Raw genomic sequence first — 20,591 nt, 5'->3', positions numbered from 1 at the left:
ATTTTTAGACATTGCCAGATATTCTCTAAGAGGAAAAATTGCCCCTGGTTGAATAGCACTGACATAGATGATAATATGTCAGGGCCTTTTTTTCAAGAAAATTTGAAGTTATTTTCTTTTTCCCCTATTTTCCCCACGCTTTGGATCATATTCTGGGGTCTTGGTTTTGAAAATGTAGGAAACTACATGACAAGTTTCCTTTCTCAATTTTCCTTTCTTAAATTTGAGTCATTGAGATTATGTTGTATGTTCTTGAAACAGAGAAGAAAAGGACTTGTGAGGAAAATCCTTAACAGAAAAGGATTTTCCCTAGTCAAGAAAAGTTTTCTAAAGTCAGGAAGGAAGGACAGATGTCCACAAGATTACGGAGCAGTAAGTTTGTATGTTGTTACTCAGCAGATGTTTGGTTAAAATGGGAACTTTCATTGGGGAGTTACTACATGAATCCCAGCTTCTCTAAAACATATGGCCCACTCAAAAGAAGTGATTAAAAAGAGGTATATGAAGGGATCATTTATACAGATGTGAACAAGTTTAAGAAAGTCTTACAAGGAATTCTGAAACATTCTGGGGGAAGGAAGCTTGATGCGACAACTAGAGGAAATGGTTATCAGGGCCTGTCTGTTTTTAAGTGTCACCTAACAAGAATGGTGCCATTGCTAGAGAAATGTATTTTCACAAAATACCACAGGGAGATAGCCAGGGGAACAAATATTCCAACCTCTCCTTTTCCCCATCCTTGATTCTTTTATTTACATCTCCCATTGGATAAACCTAACCAGAAACCAGAGGGCAAGAAAGTTTGGGATAACTCTCTATTCACATGCTTTGCCCATTTTAAAATTGAACTTTTTAAAAAAAATTAATGAGTAATAAGGGTTCTTTATATATTTTGGATACAAATACCTATCAGATACATAACTTGAAAATACTGTTTCCCAGTTTCTCTTTACTCTGTTGATGGTATCTTTGCATGAAAGTTTTAAATTTTGTTGAAATCCAACTTTTCAAACTGTAATCCGATGTTATTTTCGTGTCATATCCAGGAACTCCTTCCCAAACTGAGATTGCAATGATTAGCTCCTATGTATTCTCTGAAAAGTTTTATGGTTTTAGCTCTTATTTTTAAATCCGTGATATGCTTTGAGTTAATTATAGGGTATGATTTGGGTCCAAATTCTTAATTTTATAAGTAGATATCCAGTTATTTCAGTATCAATTATTGAAAAGACTACACTTTCCCTATTGGATTGCCTTGTCCTCTTTGGCAAAAATTAATGGACTATAAATGTTAGGATTTCCTTCTAGATTCTCAGTTCTAATCCATTGATCTATATGGCTATCCTTATGTTTCACACTATACTGATTATGGTAACTTTGTAGAAAGTTCTGAAATGAGGAAGTATGTGTGCTCCAACTTTATTCTTTTTCAAGATTGTTTTAGTTATTCTGGATATCTTACATTTTCATATAAATTTTACTATCAGCTTATCAATTTGCATAAAAGCCATTTTCAATTTTGAGAGAGATTGGATTGAATCTGTAAATAAATTTGGGAAATGTGACTTTTTTTTTTCCCCAGTAGTAATTCTTTCAATTCATGAGTATGGGATTTCTTTCCATCTCATTCAGGTCTTTAATTTTTTCAACTTAGTTTGTAGTTCTTAGTGTAAACATCTTATACTTACTTTGTTAAACTTATCCCTAAATTTTTTTCTTATGTTACTATGAATGGGATTAAAGTTCATTTTGGGGCTGCTTATAACTAATATATAGAAATATAATTGATTTTTGCATATTATGTCCTACAACCTTGCTTGAATTCAAGGTGTTTTGGTGCATTCTTTGGGATTTTCTTTTTTCTCCTTTTTTTGAAAGATGTATTTATTTATTTTTGAGAGAGAGAGCATGAGAGGGAGGGACAGAGAGAGAAGGAGGGATACTATAAATCATACTCCATACTGATCACAGGAGCCAGACATGAAGCTCAATCTCTTTACTCCAAGATCACGACTGAAGCTGAAATCAAGAGTCAGATGCTTAACCCACTGCACCACCCAGGTGCTCCTCTTTGAAGTTTTCTCTATATTAGATAATATCATGTACAGATAGAGATATTTTTACTTTTTTTTCTAATCCAGATAATTTGACCTCTCTCTCTCTTTTGCATTTGTTCTCTGCAGAATTTACTCCTGGGTCATAAATTTTTGTTTCTTCAGTTGCTTCTGGGATATTTTTTCTTTTGTAAAACCTCTTGTTTTAGGAACAATCTACTGTTTCTCAGTAAGGAGCATCTCATTGTGGCAGGGAGAACTCATGTATGGGTTAATCTGACCATGAACCTTGTAAATTCTGCAGCATATCTTAGGGGCTTTGTGCATCTGAATGTGCCCAATGACTAGAGAATCTATATCTAAACCCCTAAATTCAGCATTACTCTTTGCATTTTTAAGCATATGTGGTAAAAATTCTCTCCTTTTGGGATACCAACCCTGTGTCCAGCCCCACTATTTGGCCTGGGCATAGCTATCAACTCCACCATTGTAGCGAAGGAGTGGCACACACTGCTCCTGCAAAGGGACGTCTTCTAGATACTTGGTAGCTTTTTGGATATGCACACCCTTGATGCACACCCTTGACTGGGAAGTTTCATTTTTAAAGTGAACATGAAGATTTGAACCTCTTGATTTGCATGATTTTGTAGGGTTTTCTGGGCCAAGCGAATAGGGAGCCATTTTCAGAGGTCACTTCAAGCCACTTAGGAGAAGAGGAACAATTTTTTCCTTTCATTGTCCAATTTTCATGTGTAGATCCTCTAGTACAATGTTGAATGGAAATGACAAGAGGGGTTACCTTTGTCATACCTTGGGAGTAAAGGATTTAGTGTCTTTCTATTGATTTTAATGTGAGCTATAGTTGTGTGTGTGTGTGTGTGTGTTTTGTAGATGCCTTTTTTTTTTTCAGGTTGAGGGAGTTTCATTCTAGTCCTTCTGTTAACTATTTTTATTAAGAAAGTGTGTTGAATTTTGTCAAATGTTCTTCTGCATCTATTGACCATATGATTTGGGATTTTTATTTTATTAAAAAGGTGTGTTGCATTAGGTGATTTTTTTAATGCTTGTATTTCTTAGATAAATCCCACATTGGTCATGATGTATAATCTTCTTTATATGTTGTTGGACTTGCTTTCTATTCTTCATTGAGGATTTTTGCATCTTATCCATAAGATATTGGTCTATAGTTTTCTTGTGTTATGTTTGTCTCATTGTGGTTTCAAGATAATACTTGTCCTATAGAATGAGTTGGGAAGTATCCTTTTCCACTTCCATTTGCCATTTTCTTGAAGAACTTGTCATGAGTTAGTGATTTTTCTTTAAATGTTTGATGGACTTAAGCAATGAAGCCATCTTGGCCTGGACCCTTTTTTTTTTGTTTTTGTTTTTTTCCCCCATGAGTTTTAAAATTACTAATTTGGTCTCTTTACTTATAGACCCATTCAAGTTTTTCTATTTATTTCTGAGTCAGTGTTGGTAATTTTGATTTCTAGGAATGTTTCCATTTCATATAAGTTGCTCTAACTTTCCCTCCTCTTTTAAAAGCACAATACATACTTCCTGTTGCTTTAGAATACCCTTGATTAGAGTTTCAAAACCCTCTAGTGGGAGAAGAAAGATGAACACAAGTATGTACAGAGCAGCAAAAGTGTTGTGCTTAAAAAGAATGTAAGGAAGAGATCATTAACATCCAGATGAGAGAGGTATTACAGTACTTGCAAGTTTAACTGGCTTGTGTTTGGAGGATGGTAATATGTGAGACTTTGTGAAATATGTTTATTTTTTTCTTCTTCTGGAGGGGTGTTCAGAACTAGCAATATTGGGGAGACCATTCTTGCTAAGACTTGTGTTTCTACATATATTTTCAGTAAAGGCGCTGGTTATCATTTCTCAGGACTATATTTTCAAGAGTATTTTTATAGCACGCAGCTTTGACAGATAGAAATACTGTCTTTCTTTGAAACAAATGCTGACATAGCTAATGTCCAGTATAAAAATATCCAGTTTGCTTAAACTCAAAGTTCTTTTTTTTATTATGCAACCATTTATATATATATAGGTATTACTGGGGCCTTTTCATGTTAGTCCGTGAAAAATTGTGTTTGTGGAAGAGTCCAATGGTTATGTTACAAATGGAAAAAGAACATTGGTGGGAACATGTATGGGGAAGCTTGGAATTGTGCATAATGCTTTCATGGGTCCATCATGTTTATGGACAACAAGAAATAAGCTTTGAAAAGGTACACAAGTTGGTAGAGTTCGACATGCCATGCTAATGTTATCTAAACTAATTTTGTGGAGAAGGGGAATATTCACTGGCCTTTGGATAGGTGTATTTTCTGTTCCTTATAAGATTAATGTAGTCATGTCCATGAGGAAATAAAGGAGAAACTGAGAAAAAAATCATTTAAGAGACTGTTATAGTAATAGGAAAAAAAATATTTCTCTGAGTTAGTTTAGTATCAGCTGGAACTGAGAAGATAAATATGAAAGGATGTATGTAAATAGAGAAACAGTAAAATGGGTGTTGTGTGTTGGGACGAGATCCTGTCTATTGTGGGTACCACTGTATTTGTAATGAACAGCAGCATGGTGCCTGCACTTCATAGATGCACAACAAATATTATAGAATGAGAAGCTGAAAAAAAGAAACAGCAAAAACAATTTAACAGAGGAAGGAGGAGAGAAACATTGCTTCTATTTGTTTTAAGTTGGAGTAATGGGACGAATGTTAGTATAATAAAGAGATAAGGGAAATGATAGGGGAAGACCAGATTGAAGAACACAATAATGGGTTTATTCTTGAACATATTTAATTTGATGCTTGTATGGATTAGTTCACATGGAGCTGAACAGCAGGCAGTTAGGAATGAGAATCATGTGTGGAAAAGTTCTGAAGCTGACAATCACCAGCATAAAAAGAGAGATGAGGTGGAGGGGAAAGTGGGAAAAGATAAGGAGAAAGAAGAGAAAACAAACAAACAAACAAACAAATAAAAACAAGACAAGAGTTAAGAAAGGAAATCTGGACAATATCTAGCCTGGGGTCAAAGGAGGAAGAAATTTAAGAAAAGAGTAGTCAGAGAGATAAAACAAGGCACACTTATCTCAGAGTTTTAGAACCCAAGATGGCTGAATGTTTCAAAAATAACATGATGATTGCATCTGTGTGGTTTTCAGCAGCGCTGAGATGAAGAGGTCTAGAAAGTGGTTGTTCGGAGATTAATGGTTTATTTTTGAAAGATAAACAGAGTGATGAAAGTAGAAGATAGATTATAGAGGGTGGAGAAATGAGTGGCAGTGAGAATATATGGAGAACATGAAGGCTTTTTTAGAAAAAGGCTTAATGGCAAATTACACTTTAGGTTAACCAGGTCCTTGATTTTGCAGAGAACTGGGATACAAGTCCATTTGTAAGCAGTGAACATATATAAGCTTGCTGAGACCTATATTCATAAAGTAGATTAAACTGATAACAATATGATATTCTATGAACAAGGCGATTCTTGTAATTGATGGATCTGAGTAATACAGAGATACCTGGAGAACGTCAGGCTACCTAAATACACATTATTATACCTATTTGATCCTGACACTACTTTTTGGCAGGAAAGTCTGAGAGTGGAAAACATACTCCTGCACTCAAACAAAATGAATATACTTTCTTGTCTTTTTTTTTTTTCCCCCAAAAGATTTCTCTTTAGATTTGAAATAAGTTAACATTTTGCAGGGTCTCATGACCATGGCAGAAGTCTGGTATTGGTTTAGGAATCTTGAAGCTAACAAATAGGTAAGACTGAAATCTGGTGTCCTACCCTAAAAGGACAAAGATTTCTTAGAGAATATAATATTCCAGTTTTTGCTATTTTTGATCCAGCCAACAGTACTGGCTGCCCCAGACAAAAAGCCAGTTAGCTACCACTTCATAATTTATAGCACATGCTGTAAATAAGTAAAAACTGAACCTGTGATACAGTGGGAAACACTGAGGCAGAGAGAGGCTCCTTTTAGGAAAAAATTACATTGTCATGATTTAGTGACATGTCACCTGGTGAAGACCATGTATTTGTTTAAAAGAGATTGATTAACAACTTTTTATATTTTATTTTTTGGGGTTTTTAATTTTTTTATTAATATACAATGTATTATTTGTTTCAGGGGTACAGGTCTATGATTCATCAGTCTTACACAATTCACATTGCTCACCATAGCACATACATTTTAAAAAACAAGGAAAGAAAAATTCATTAGTTGAATGCTAAAGCTTAGTGGCGCACCTGGGTGGCTTAGTGGGTTAAAGCCTCTGCCTTTGGCTCAAGTCATGATCTCAGTGTCCTGAGATCGAGCCCCACATCAGGCTCTCTGCTTGGTAGGGAGCCTGATTCTCCTCTTTCTCTGTCTGCCTCTCTGCCTACTTGTGATCTTTTTCTGTCAAATAAATCAATAAAATTTTAATATATATATATAATCGAATCCTCACACAACTTAATAATAAAAATAATAAATTAAAAATAAAAAATAAATAAAAATAATAAATAAAAAACCAAGCAATTTGATTAAAAAATGGGAAGAGGGCCTGAATAAACATTTCTCCAAAGAAGACATACAGATGGCCAACAGACACATGAAAGAATGTTCAACATCACTCATCATCAGGGAAATGCAAATCAAAATCATGGTAAAATAGCACCTCACATCTGTTGGAATGGCTAATAAAAAAAGACAAAAAATAGCAAGTGTTGACAAGGAAGTAGAGGAAAGGAAACACTCATGCACTACTGGTGGGAATGTAAATTAGCACAGCTACTATGGAAAACAGTATGGGGGTTCCTCAAAAAATTAGAAATATCATATGGGGATGCATCTGGGTGACTCATTTAAGTGTCTAAATGTTGATTTCTGCTCACGTAATGATCTCAGGGTCATTAGATTGAGTCCCATGTCGGGCTGCATGCTCAGCAGCAGTTTGCTTGGAATTCTCTCTCTCCCTCCACTCCTCCTCCACCTCCCCGCTTACACTAGCTCTCTCTCTCTCTCTCTGTCTCTCAAGTAAGTAAATAAAATCTTAAAAAAGAAAAAAAAAAGAAATCTCACATGATCCAGCAATTCTATCATCTATACAGAGAAAATAAGAACATTTGGGGCACGTGGGTAGCTCAGTCAGTTAAGCGTCTGCCTTTGGCTCAGCTCATGATCTCAGGGATCTAAGATAGAGCCCTGTGTTGGGCTCCCTGCTTAGTAGGGAGCTTGCTTTTCCCTCTCCCTTTGCCCCCTCTGCCCCTGCTCCTGCTTGTGTTCTTTCACACTACATCTTTCTTGAGTAAATAAATAAAGTTATTTTTTAAAGAATATTAATTCAAAGGTTAAGCTACTTTTTAAAAAAATATTTTATTTTTCTATTATTTGAGAGAGCCAGAATGAGACAGAGGGAACATGAGAGGCAGGAAGGTCAGAGGGAGAAGCAGACTCCCTGCAGAGCAGGAAGCCCAGTGTGGGACTCCATCCTAGGGACTCCAGGATCATGACCTGAGCCAAAGGCAGTTGCTTAACCAACTGAACCAACCATATTAATTCAAAAAGATATGTACCCCTATGTGCAGCATTATGTATATTAGCCAAGATGTAGAAGCAATGTGTGACAAATGATTAGACTTATTATGGAGAAATCATCACCACAATAAGTGAAATAATATTTCACAGTAAATGAAATAATATTTACATTATTTCCTAGGAAATACAAAGATCTAATCAATATGTTGTGCCCCTGAATCTAATGTAATGTTACATGTCAATTGTATTTCAATTTAACATCTTAAAAGTAAATAAATAAGAAGAAGCCTGTTGCCTCAGTGCAAAAGCAATTATAGTTGGGTTTGTTTGTATGAAGCAAATTCTAGATGTGGATTGGGAGTTAGAAGCTTATTTTGTTGTATTGTTTTCTTGTTTTACTTCATTTTTTTTCTGAGTCTAAGCTCTATCAGTAATTAGCTATATCACTTAGGGTAAATCACTTGAAACCTGTGGGCTAAGAAATGATGGAATAAGAGACTAGTCCATTATAGCCTGACTATGACAGAATAATTGTTATCTCCATTGGCTTCAGTGGCAAAAAAACATGTGCAAAATATTTGATTTACATTAGTGTCTTCTTATATAAATTCTGCATTACTTATATGTGGGATTTAAAACATTAGTGTTAGTATTTTTTTTTAATTAAATAGAATCCTTCATCTGACGTTAGCATGGGCAGAATTAAAACACAACTTAAAGAAGTTGTTTGTTTTGGTGGGCGGCTGTAACCATAAAGAAATACATGAAAAGTATTTTCTTGGGATTGAAAGGGATTGAAATAAGGGGACCTGGGATAAGAGCTAAGTGACCACTTTTCAGGGATTGTTGGGCACAACCAAGAGAAATATAAATAGATTTAAAAGCTGGTTAGAACTTCATTTCATAAACTACTAAATGTCCACTCATGTTAATTGGGTTGTTCCTGGGCAGCTGAAAAGTTAAACATTTTTTGTCTACTTGTCAAGATTTTATTTTTTAATTTTTTTTGGTTTCTGAGTTGGATTCATCTGATTTCTTTTTTTCTTCTTTTTTTAAAATTTATTTTTTATTTATTTTCAGCATAACAGTATTAATTATTTTTTGCACCACACCCAGTGCTCCATGCAATCCATGCCCTCTGTAATACTCACCACCTGGTACCCCAACCAAAGATACAGATGTAGTGAAAAGAAGGGCCATCTATACCCCAATGTTTATAACAGCAATGGCCACGGTTGCCAAACTGTGGAAGGAACCAAGATGCCCTTCAACAGATGAATGGACAAGGAAGATGTGGTCCATATACACTATGGAGTATTAAGCCTCCATCAGAAAAGATGAGTACCCAACTTTTGTAGCAACCTGGACGGGACTGGAAGAGATTATGCTGAGTGAAATAAGTCAAGCAGAGAGAGTCAGTTATCATATGGTTTCACTTACTTTGGAGCATAACAAATAGCATGGAGGACATGGGGAGTTAGAGAGGAGAAGGGAGTTGGGGGAAATTGGAAGGGGAGGTGAACCATGAGAGACTTTGGACTCTCAAAAATAATCTGAGGGTTTTGAAGGGGCTGGGGGTGGGAGGTTTTAATGGGACCCACAAATCCTGCAGACAATTTCATGTGTCAGGCATGTTCAGGGGTGAGAAGGTGCCTGTGGGCCTGCAGACTATAGGAGGACCTTATCTGTAGGTCCTAGTGGATTCTACCAAATGCTCCATAAAAGGTAAGGAGAAGCTAAACTCAGTAAAAAGCTATAAGAGGTTCCATTTGGCAGATACAAAGGAAAAAAATGTGGTGAAATATCAGATTTCTTTCCTTGCTTGAGCAAGTTTGTCTTTTTCAGCACATGTCCTTGCACAGAGTTGTATGGGCATGTGTTGATGTGCCATTTATTTAGAAGGGTGGGGTTATAGTTTCAGTTGAAGACTTTAATTTTCTGGGTTTGGTTGGAGGGACAGTGGCGACTTGAGGACTCAGAAGCATATCTCTGACAATCTGTTTATCTGAATACCTTTCAGCAGGCCAGTTGTAGGGCCCTTTAATTACTCTGGTGCTAGGGGATAAGCGTAAGAGTTAAGACCAGCAGAAGAGAGTAGTAGTATACTTTGCAATCACTTTAAATATTTTTTTTGCGGGGAGGGGCAAGCATATGAGTTTGCTAATGCATTTTCTGAGGATTTTGGATTTTAAAGCTGAGAAGACCATGCTTTGTGATTTCTTTGGATGCTTCATGATGCAGAAAAAAGAGAGAAGCTATTAATCATTGGTTAAATGACCATCTGAAAAATAATAGATCTGGGAGTTGGTTTCAGAGGTTTTGAGGTGCCTTTGTCTTCTCATTCATTAAGTCAAAAATATATATACCAAGCACCAACTGTGTGTCAGGCCCTGTGCCAGGATGAGGATACAATGAATTTCACAAGGGTTCTGCCTCCTGCTTGCTGACTGGCTGGTGAGGGTAGCAGGAATAGGAGAGTAAATCACCCCATGACAATGGACTATAATGTGGACTAGAATAGGAATGCACCTAGGATGCCCATCCTAGGTGCAGGAGATCTTTGAAAATTTATGTCTAAGTTCAATTCTAAGGGATAAGAATAACTGGACAAGTACAAAGAAGGAGAAGAATATGCCAGGTAGAATAGAATATGCAGAGTCTTGAAGGCAACAAAGAACCTGGTGTGCTTAAGGAACTCTAAGTGGTTAGTGTGTCTGAGCCATCATTCTGAGATGTAGAAGGAATACAAGACCTGAGAACTATAAAGATGTAACACGGAGTCATATGAGGCTTTGTAGGCATGTTAAAAATTTTGGACTTAGTCTTCCTCTGAAGACAAGCAAGAGTCATTTTTGGATTTTTGGGCCAAGAAGGAGGGGTAAATTATTCTGATTGTGTTGGGGAAGTGTTAAGAAGAAGAGAGTCTGAACATACGGAGACCACTTAAGAGGCAATATAGGTTAGTGGTGATAGTAACTTCACCTGAATTAAGACAGTGGCAATGGAGAGAAGTGAATTCATTCCAGAATTAATAAGAAATTGTGTTTATCATTCTTGGATAGGGCCTGTTTATCATTTTTAATCACAGATTTCTGCAGAGACTGCCTCCACCACAGAAGTACTGCCCAGTGCAGCCGCACCACCCCCAGAGGTCCCAGCCTTTAGGTGGAGGGTTAGAAAAGATTATGAAGGCCAGTGAGAATCTCCTCTCACTTTTAGGATTTTGGGAATTGAGATACCAAAAAATTGAGTCAGTCAGCTTTGGAAATTTGATCAAAAAAGTCATAACTGCTGATGAGTAAGGAGAAAAAACAATAGAACTGATTAGAAGGAGGGAAATGCAACAGAGAATGACAAAGATTAAGAGTCAAGGCAGCATTTGAGAGACTGAGAGTGTTACTTGATTCTACTTCATATCCTGCTCTTAAATGATCAGACACAGTAATACATGTATAATAACTACACCTTTTTGTACTTGAGCTAGAGTGAGACTTTACTTGAGCTACCATATTATACCTCCTGCCCTGCCTGTCAGTGTTTTTCTGGGATTCTACTATATAATTTAGTTTTCCTGTGATGCTAACTGTGTTGCATGATGCTTGGTCTGAGGCCTCTGTGCCTTTAAACATTCTATTCTTTTGTTTACTTTGGTCTCAACTTAGGCTTTTGAAAGTATAGTAGTAGCTTTCCCTTTACATGATAATAGATTATTCATTCATAGATCTTCAGGTTTCTAGCTTTGAGCCAGTGGGTTTGTTGGCTCCCTGGAAATCTTTATTTTCATTTACAGAAAAAATATAAGACTGACCAAAACATATTCACCCAGCCTTTCCAAAGCCTTGTGAAAGGACAAGATGATGTGTTTTAAGTTGGTATATTATTAAAAACACATTATATTAAGACTTATTCTATTTCCTTAGGACATACTAGTTTGGGTGGAATGAACCACAGAAGAGATTGTTCCTTGTAAGAGGAACATTGTTCTCTTGTTCCACAGTAAGAGAAAAAGCTTGAGGTCTGTTTAGGTTTAATGTTCAAACTCTAGTCTTTTCAGAACAAATAGGCTCCTACAATTTGAAGACTCTGAAGCTAGTAAATGGAACTGAAAGCATCTTCGAGCTCCTTGTTGACACTGCATAGTCATAAACCCTTCAGACTCTGCAGAGAGGTCGTAAAGCAAATTGCTCCTTCACAAGTAAACCGATTAAAGGAAGACAGGGCTTAGACATCTTGGAGCCTAATGAGGGTATTTCGGGGAAATGATGCTCATTTTCTAGAACAAATGATAAATTTTTGTTACGTGTGAGAAACAGAATTGCCCATAGGAATAAAGTCAAGGAATGGGATAGGCAGTCTATTCTATTTTCAGTATCACTGGGCTTGGGAATCAGAAGACTTGGAATTCCTAATCCTGCATTAACTGGGTGACCTTAGGGAAGTAGACTCAGCACTGTGCTTGTCTTATTTTTGAATGAGAATGTCTATTCATTCATTTGACATTTACTAAGCAAATATTATTGGCAAGTTAATTTCACACTTGTAATTTACTTCATCCTCACAAGAATCCCATAAAGAAGCCTTTATTACTCATTCATACTAATAAGGAAACTGATGCTCAGAGGATTTAAGTGATTTGTCTAAGTCACAATTGGTGAGTGAAAAAGTTGCAGTTGGTAAATGGTAGAGGCAGAATTCAACCCCAACTTCCAAGTCCAGTGTTATTCCTGCTAGAGGAAACTGCTTTCCTTATGGTTCAATTGCTTTTATTAACACATGTTATTATATTTTTTAGTGTTTGTTACCTCGTAGGGGTTATAATCCAGTTTCCTGTGTGTATCTTTATCGCCCCAACTAAACCACAAGCTCTTCAAAGGCAAAGATCTCAACATTTATATCTTTGTTACTTGCCTCCTCTATCCTCACAATATAGACTACTGATCTTCACTCACTTATTCATTCATTGATTCATCATTTAAAAGATATGAATCAAGTTCCTATTACATGGTAGGCACTGTCCTGGGTTCTTAGAATACATTAGTGCACAAAATAGATGATATCTCTGTTCTTATTTAATTATATTCTAGTGGAAGGAGAAGCAAATAAATAACAAATGGCATAACCTATGAAATAACGTCAGGAGGTATTAAGGGCAATAAAGTAGATCAGGTTAAAGGGGACTGGGAATGTGACTGAAAGGGTCAGTTTGCAATTTTTAACAAGGTTATTAATGTAGGTTTCATTGACAACTGCATATTTGATACCAAAATTCACTTGGGAGTGTCTTCTGACAACTTTAAGCTTTGGCTTTGCTTACGTACAAGGGAGAGATGGCACCAGGCTTTGGCCTTAACCCAAAATTCACTGACACACATTTATTTCCCAGCAGAGAGCTTTAGATCAATATCTTCCATATTCATCTACAGAAACACCGGGGATATGAGGTGGAAGAGGCCAAGGCATGGCTTGAATTTATGTCATGCTCTCTATAATAGACAGCCCGGCATCAGGAGGCAAGGCTTAAGGTAATGCTGACCTTAGCTAGAAAAAACATGAGTCTATGAGCCTCACAGATGTGTAATCAATAGCAAGGTAACTGGTTACAAGGGGTTTTACACATCTGTCAGCTAAATCAGAACCCTAAAGGGCAAATGCTGCTCTGAAGAACATTAGCCAGATTTGTGGTGCTGACTCAAGGAGTTTGGGTCCATAAACCAGTGCATGCATTACAAGGAGACATCAGTGTGACAATTTTTCATTGGTGACAGTCATAATCTTCTTTCAGTCTGGTATTCTAGTTGATATTCATGGAAAAATGTTTGATTGGCTGAACTGTGACTCAGAGATCATTTTAGTTTTATTTTATGCTTTTTTAAAAATTTTTGTTCCCAACAGCTTTACTATACTTTGTTCTTTGTCCCTTTTTCTGCTTATTCTTTTCTTGTCTTTACCATCATTTTAAAAGTTACCTTCTTTCTTTCCAACTTTCCTTTCCTTTTTTTTTTTTTAAAGATTTTATTTATTTATTTGACAGACCGATCACAAGTAGGCAGAGAGAGAGAGGGGAGGAAGCAGGCTCCCTGCTGAGCCGAGAGCCTGATGCGGAGCTGGATCCCAGGACCCTGAGATCATGATCTGAGCTGAAGGCAGACGCTTTAACCCACTGAGCCACCCAGGCGCCCCCAACTTTCCTTTTCTTCAGTTTTCTTCACTGCTCTTCCTCTCTTCCTTCTCCCCTTCCTTAAATGTTTATTGTGTATCTACCATGTACTGGGCCAGGCATTGTGCCACGTGCTGCACAACAGTAGTAAAAAAACCAGTGGTCCTCCCTTATGAACTGTGTTGTCTAAAAAAAAAAATGACATTATACGTGTAAATCCATAAAGAAATGTGTACTGAATAACTCTGGTAAACTGAGAAAAAGAGGATGCTGTCAAGGGGAAAATGGGGTACCTGTCAGACACTAGGTGGTAGAGAAGGTGTCTTTCACAAGATGTTATGCTGAGACTTTCCGGACCCAGTGATAGGTAGGAATCCCCCAGAGAGGGGAAAGAGGATGAAGAACCTTGGGGATAGCCAGAGCTGCACATGAGAAGTTGTTCAAAGGCTGTTGTGGCTGGATCACATTGTGGGAGTGGAGTATGGCACAAAGAGATGGCAGTGTGCCCTTTCTTCTTATTCTGCCTGCTTTCCCCTTGCCCATTTAGCTTGACATGAATATTTATCTGAATATGTCCTTTGATTTTTGGGGGTTATTAAATGGATAAAATGAGTACAAAACATACCATGACAAAACTGAGAAAAAAAGTGGAACAATAGCTTTTGATGAACTGATAAGTACCAATGGGGACTGAGTTCAAAAGCAGCTACCGTGGTTTTCTGTGCCATAGGAATTAGTCTGCTCACTAAGATACACAATGTGCCTGTGATACACGGTTATAAGGGTGGAAAATGTGAACAGGACTTGTATGTCTGTGTAGTGTGTGTCTATATGCATATCAGAGCATGTGTGTAGTTAATGCCAAAAGGTAGGATTTCTGCCTGATTCATAACAAAATCTTTTCCTATACATGAGAAAAAAATCTTATTTCATTTCAGTACTCTATCAGTTGTTATGTGAATAAAGTCCTCTTTAATGTCTTTTCTGTGCAAGGGTTTTTATTTTGTAATTTTAAGAACTACAGGAGGATTTTATATAAACATATACACATACATATATGTTTATTTATAGATGAAACAATTAGGTTATGTTTTAGTAGTTTCATTTCAACTAGCTCATTGTAGATGAGTAGTGGAGTGGAAAAATGAAATCAAGTAGTTCTGATAAGTAAAAATGTACTATATTATGAACTAATTCGTAAAAGAATTTTCTGTATGTATCAACAACAAAGAAGTATGTAAACTCAGAAATAGATGTAGCATTTTAGTTAAACGGTTTTGCACTTTGAAGACTTATTTTATCCATAATACATATTTTAAGCAGAATATTATACGAAATGACTTTATCTTACAGTCTTTGCTAGAAACTGAAATTAATTTTTTTCCCTTTTTAAATTAACATATAATGTATTATTTGTCTCGGGGTACAGATCTGTGATTCATCAGTTTTACACAATTCACAGCACTTACCATAGCACATAACCTCCCCAATGTCCAGCCACCCTATCTCTCCCACCCCACGCCCCTCCAAAGCCCTCAGTTTGATTCCCGAGATCAAGAGTCTTATGGTTTGTTTCCCTCCCCAGTCCCATCTTATTTTCCCCTCCCTTTCCCCCAAAGCACCCCCCACCTCTTAAATTCCTCATACCAGAGAGATCAGATGATAGTTCTTTCTCTGATTAACTTATTTTGCTCAGCATAATACCCTCTAGTTCCATTGCAAATTGCAAGATTTAATTTTTTTGATGCTGCATAGTGTTACATTGTATATATATACCACATCTTCTTTATCCATTCATCTGCTGATGGACATCTAGGTTCTTTCCATAGTTTGGCTATTATGGACATTGCTGCTATAAACCATTTGGGTGCACATGCCCCTTCAGATCGCTACATTTGTATCTTTAGGGTAGATACCTAGTAGTTCCATTACTGGGTCTTAGAGTAGCTCTATTTTCAACTTTTTGAGGAACTTCCATGCTGTTTTCCAGAGTGGCTGCACCAACTTGCATTCCCACCAGCAATGTAAGAGGGTTCCCCTTTCTCTGCATCCTCACCAACACCTGTCATTTCCTGACTGGTTAATTTTAGCCATTTTGACTGGTGTGAGGTGGTATCCCATTGTGGTTTTGATTTCTATTTTCCTGATGCCAAGTGATGTTGAGCAGTTTCTCATGTTTCTGTTGGCTATTTGGATGTCTTCTTTGCAAAATTGTCTGTTCATGTCTTCTGCCCATTTCTTGATTGGATTATTTGTTCTAGGTTTTGAGTTTGAGAAGTCCTTTCTAGATTTTGGATACTAGCCCTTTATCTGGTATGTCATTTGTAAATATCTCCTCACTTTCTGTCAGTTGTCTTTTGGTTTTGTTGACTATTTCCTTTGCTGTGCAAAAGCTTTTGATCTTGATGAAGTCCAATAATTCATTTTTACCCTTGCTTCCCTTGCCTTCGGCAATGTTTCTAGGAAGAAGTTGCTGCTGCCGAGGTCGAAGAGGTTGCTGCCTGTGTTCTCCTGAAAGATTTTGGTGTATTCCTGTCTCACATTGAGGTCTTTGATCCATTTCGAGTCTATTTTTATGTGTGGTATAGGGAAATGGCCCAGTTTCATTTCTCTGCATGTGGCTGTCCAATTTTCCCAGCACCATTTGTTGAAGAGATTGTCTTTTTCCATTAGACATTCTTTCCTTCTTTGTCAAAGATTAGTTGACCTAAGAGTTGAGGGTCCATTTCTGGGATCTCTATTCTGTTCCATTGATCTATGTGTCTGTTTTTATGTCAGTACTATACTGTCCTGATGATTATTGCTTTGCAATAGAGCTTGAAGTCTGGAATTGTGATGCCACCAACTTTGGCTTTCTTTCTCAATCTTCCTGTGGCTATTTGGGGTCTTTTCTGGTTCCATATAAATTTTAGGATTACTTGTTCCATTTCTTTGAAAAAAGTTGATGGTATTTAGATAGGAATTACATTAAATGTTTAGATTGCTCTAGGTAGCATAGGTATTTTCACAATATTTGCTCTTCTAATCCATGAGCATGGAATGTTATTCCATTTCTTTGTGTCTTCTTCAATTTCTTTCATGAGTACTCTATAGTTTTCTGAGTACAGATTCTTTCCTCTTTGGTTAGATTTATTCCTAGGTATCTTATGGTTTGGGGTAAAATTTTAAATGGAATCAACTCCTTAATTTATCTTTCTTCAGTCTTCTTGTTGGCATATAGAAATGCAACTGATTTCTGGGCATTCATTTTATATCCTGACACTTTACTGAATTCTTGTATGAGTTCTAGCACCTTTGGAGTGGAGTCTTTTGGATTTTCAAACAAAGTATCGTATCATCTGCAATGAGTGAGAGTTTGACTTCTTTTTTGCCAATTTGGATGACTTTTATTTTCTTTTTGTTTCCTGATTGCTGAGGTTAGGACTTTTAGTACTATATTAAATAGCAGTGGTGATGGTGGGCATCCCTGCCGTGTTCCTGACCTTAGGGGAAAAGCTCTCAGTTTCTCCCATTGAGAATGATATTCACTGTGGGTTTTTCATAGATGGCTTTTATGATATCGAGGTATGTACCCTCTGCCTCTACTTTGAAGAGTTTTGATCGAGAAAGGGTGCTGTACTTTGTCAAATACTTTTCAGCATGTATTGAAAATGTCATATGGTTCTTGTTCTTTCTTTTATTAATGTATTGTATCACATTGATTGATTTGTGGATGTTGAACCAACCTTGCAGACCTGGAATAAATCCCACTTGGTTGTGGTGAATAATCCTTTTAATATACTGTTGGATCCTATTGACTATTATTTTGGTGAGAAATTTTGCATCTATGTTCATCTGGGATATTGGTCCATAATTCTCCTTTTTGATGGGGTCTTTGGTTTTGGGATCAAGGTGATACTGGCTTTAAAATATGAGTTTGGAAATTTTCCTTCCATTTATATTTTTTGAAATAGTTTCAGAAGAATAGGTACTAATTTGTCTTTAAATGTTTGGTAGATTTCCCCTGGAAAGCCATCTGGCTCTGAGCTCTTGTTTTTTGGGAGATTTTTGATGACTGCTTTAAGCTTCTTACTGGTTATGGGTCTGTTCAGGTTTTCTGTTTCATCCTGGTTCAGTTTTGGTAGTTTATACATCTCTAGGAATGCATCCATATCTTCCAGATTGTCAAATTTGCTGATGTATAGTTGCTCATAATATGTCTGATTATTGTTTTATTTCTTTTGTGTTGTTTGTGATCTCTCATCTGATTTTATTAATTTGGATCCTTTTATTTTCTTTTTAATAAGTCTGGCCAGGGAGTTATCAATCTTACTAATTCTTTCAAAGAACCAGCTCCTGGTTTCATTGATCTGTTCTACAGTTCTTTTGGTTTCTATATCATTGATTTCTGCTCTGATCTTTATTATTTCTTTTCTCCTTCTGGGTTTAGACTTTATTTGCAGTTCTTTCTCCAGCTCCTTTAAGTGCCGGTTAGGTTATGTATTTGAGACCTTTCTTGTTTCTTGTTAAAGACTTGTATTGCTATATACTTTCCTCTCAAGATTGCCTTTGTTGTATCCCAAAGACCTTGAAAGGTGTGTTTTCATTTTCATTTGTTTCCATGAATTTTTTTAAATCTTTAATTTCCTGGTTGACCAATTCGTTCCTTTTTTTTTTTCTTTTTAAGATTTTATTTATTTATTTGACAGACAGGGATCACAAGTAGGCAGAGAGGGACGGAGAAGCAGGCTCTCTGCTCGGCAGAGAGCCTGATGCAGTACTCGATCCCAGGACCCTGGGATCATGACCCGAACCGAAGGCAGAGGCTTTAACCCACTGAGCCACCCAGGCACCCTGATCCATTCATTCTGTAGAAGGATGCTATTTAGTCTCCATTTATTTGGGTTCTTTCCAACTTTCCTCTTGTGGTTGAGTTCTAGTTTCAAAGCACTGTGGTCTTAAAATATGCAGGGAATGATCCCAATCTTTCGGTGCCAGCTGAGTCCTGATTTGTTACCTAGGATGTGATCTATTCTGGAGAATGTTCCATGTACACCAGAGAAGAATGTGTATTCTGTTGCTTTAGGATGGAATGTTCTGAATATACCTGTGATGTCGATCTGGTCCAGTGTGTCATTTACAGCATTTATTTCTTTGTTATCTTATGCTTATATGATCGGGCTATTTCCGTGAGGGGTTGTTAAAGTCCCCTACTATTATTGTATTATTGTTGATGTGTTTCTATGATTTTGTATTAATTAGTTTATATAGTTGGCTGCTCCCATGGTAGGGGCATAGATGTTTAAAATTGTTAGAACTTCTTATTGGACAGACCCTTTAAGTATAATACAGTGTCATTCGTCATTGCTTATTATAGTCTTTGGCTTAAAATCTAATTTATCTGATAAAAGGATTGCTACCCCAGCTTTCTTTTAATGTCCGTTAGTATGCTAAATTGTTTTCCACCCCCTCACTTTATATCTGGAGGTGCCTTTGGGTCTAAAATGAGTTTCTTGCAGACAGCATATCGATGGGTCTTGTTTTATTTTTTCCATTGTGATACCCTGTGTCTTTTGATTGGGGCATTTAGCCCATTTCCATTTAAGGTATCTATTGAAAGATATGAATTTAGTGCCATTACATTACCTGTAAGGTAACTGTTACTTTATATTGTCTCTGTTCCTTTCTCATCTGTTACTTTTATGCTTTATCCAAATTTGGGAATTTCTCTGCTATAATTTGCTTAAATATACCTTCTGCCCCACCTTTCTTCTTTTGGGATCCCAATTAATCCAACATCGTTTTGTCTTATGGTATCATAACAAAACATTGTTTTGTCTTATGGTATCACTTATCTCTCAAATTCTCCCCTCGTGGCCCAGCAGTTGATTTTCTCTGTTTTTCTCAGCTTCTTTATTCTCCATCATTTGGTCTTCTATATCACTAATTCTCTTTTCTGCCTCATTTATCCTAACTGTAAGAGCCTCCATTTTTTTATTGCACCTCATTAATTGCTTTATTTATTTCAACTTGTTTAGATTTTAGTTATTTCTCCAGAAAGGCATTTTCTAGTTATCTTCTATGCTTTTTTCAAGCACAACTAGCATCTTTATAATCATTATTCTAAACTCTAGTTCTGACATCTGACGTCATTCTGAACTCTAGTTCTGACATTAGGTCCTTAGCTGTTGGTACTGCCTCTTGTTCTTTCTTTCTTTCTTTCTTTTTTTTGAGGTGAGTTTTTCTGCCTTGACATTTTATCTAGAGAAGAATTGATGAATGAGAGAACAAAATACTAATAGGATAGCAATGACTCCAGAAAAATCAAAGAGATCTGAAACTGGGGTGAGAAGATAGGAAAAACAATCTATTCTATATCATCTATATCTATCTGTATCTATATATCTATATATATGATTAGACTGGTGAATAGAACAGAGCCACACACTTGATTGTGGGTATATTTTGGTCTGTTAGAAGAAACTTCCTCCCAAAATTTTAAAGAAAAACTTATATATATACACAACAATAAGGGTAAACAAGGTGGAGGGATGGAATGTGACTGTATAGATTAAAATTAAACATGATTTCAAAAAAGGAATTGATAAGTTAAGAAGTTGGGTAAAAAAGAAAAAAAAGAGAGAATGTGATCAGGCTGGAGACTAGAACAAAGCCATATGCTATATTTAGGGTATATTTTGATATGTTAGAAGAAACTGTATCCCAAAATTTTAAAGAAAGAAAAACTTATATGTATACAAAAAAAACGTTTAAATACAATAAAGGGATAGAATATGACTATAACAATGAAAATTGAAAGAGTTTTAAAAAGGTATTGAGTTAGAAAATGT

At 36.5% G+C, this 20,591-nt stretch overlaps 1 pseudogene; it reads right to left on the bottom strand.

Moving 5' to 3' along the window:
- Positions 1-2,186: 2,186 nt before the first annotated feature.
- On the bottom strand, positions 2,187-2,735 carry LOC101684006 (annotated as a pseudogene).
- Positions 2,736-20,591: the final 17,856 nt, after the last annotated feature.

Source organism: Mustela putorius, unplaced genomic scaffold, assembly GCF_011764305.1.
Source record: "Mustela putorius furo isolate JIRA1106 unplaced genomic scaffold, ASM1176430v1.1 tig00537350_pilon_pilon_pilon, whole genome shotgun sequence".
NCBI lineage: Eukaryota > Metazoa > Chordata > Mammalia > Carnivora > Mustelidae > Mustela > Mustela putorius.
This window is presented reverse-complemented; position numbering and strand designations above follow the sequence as displayed.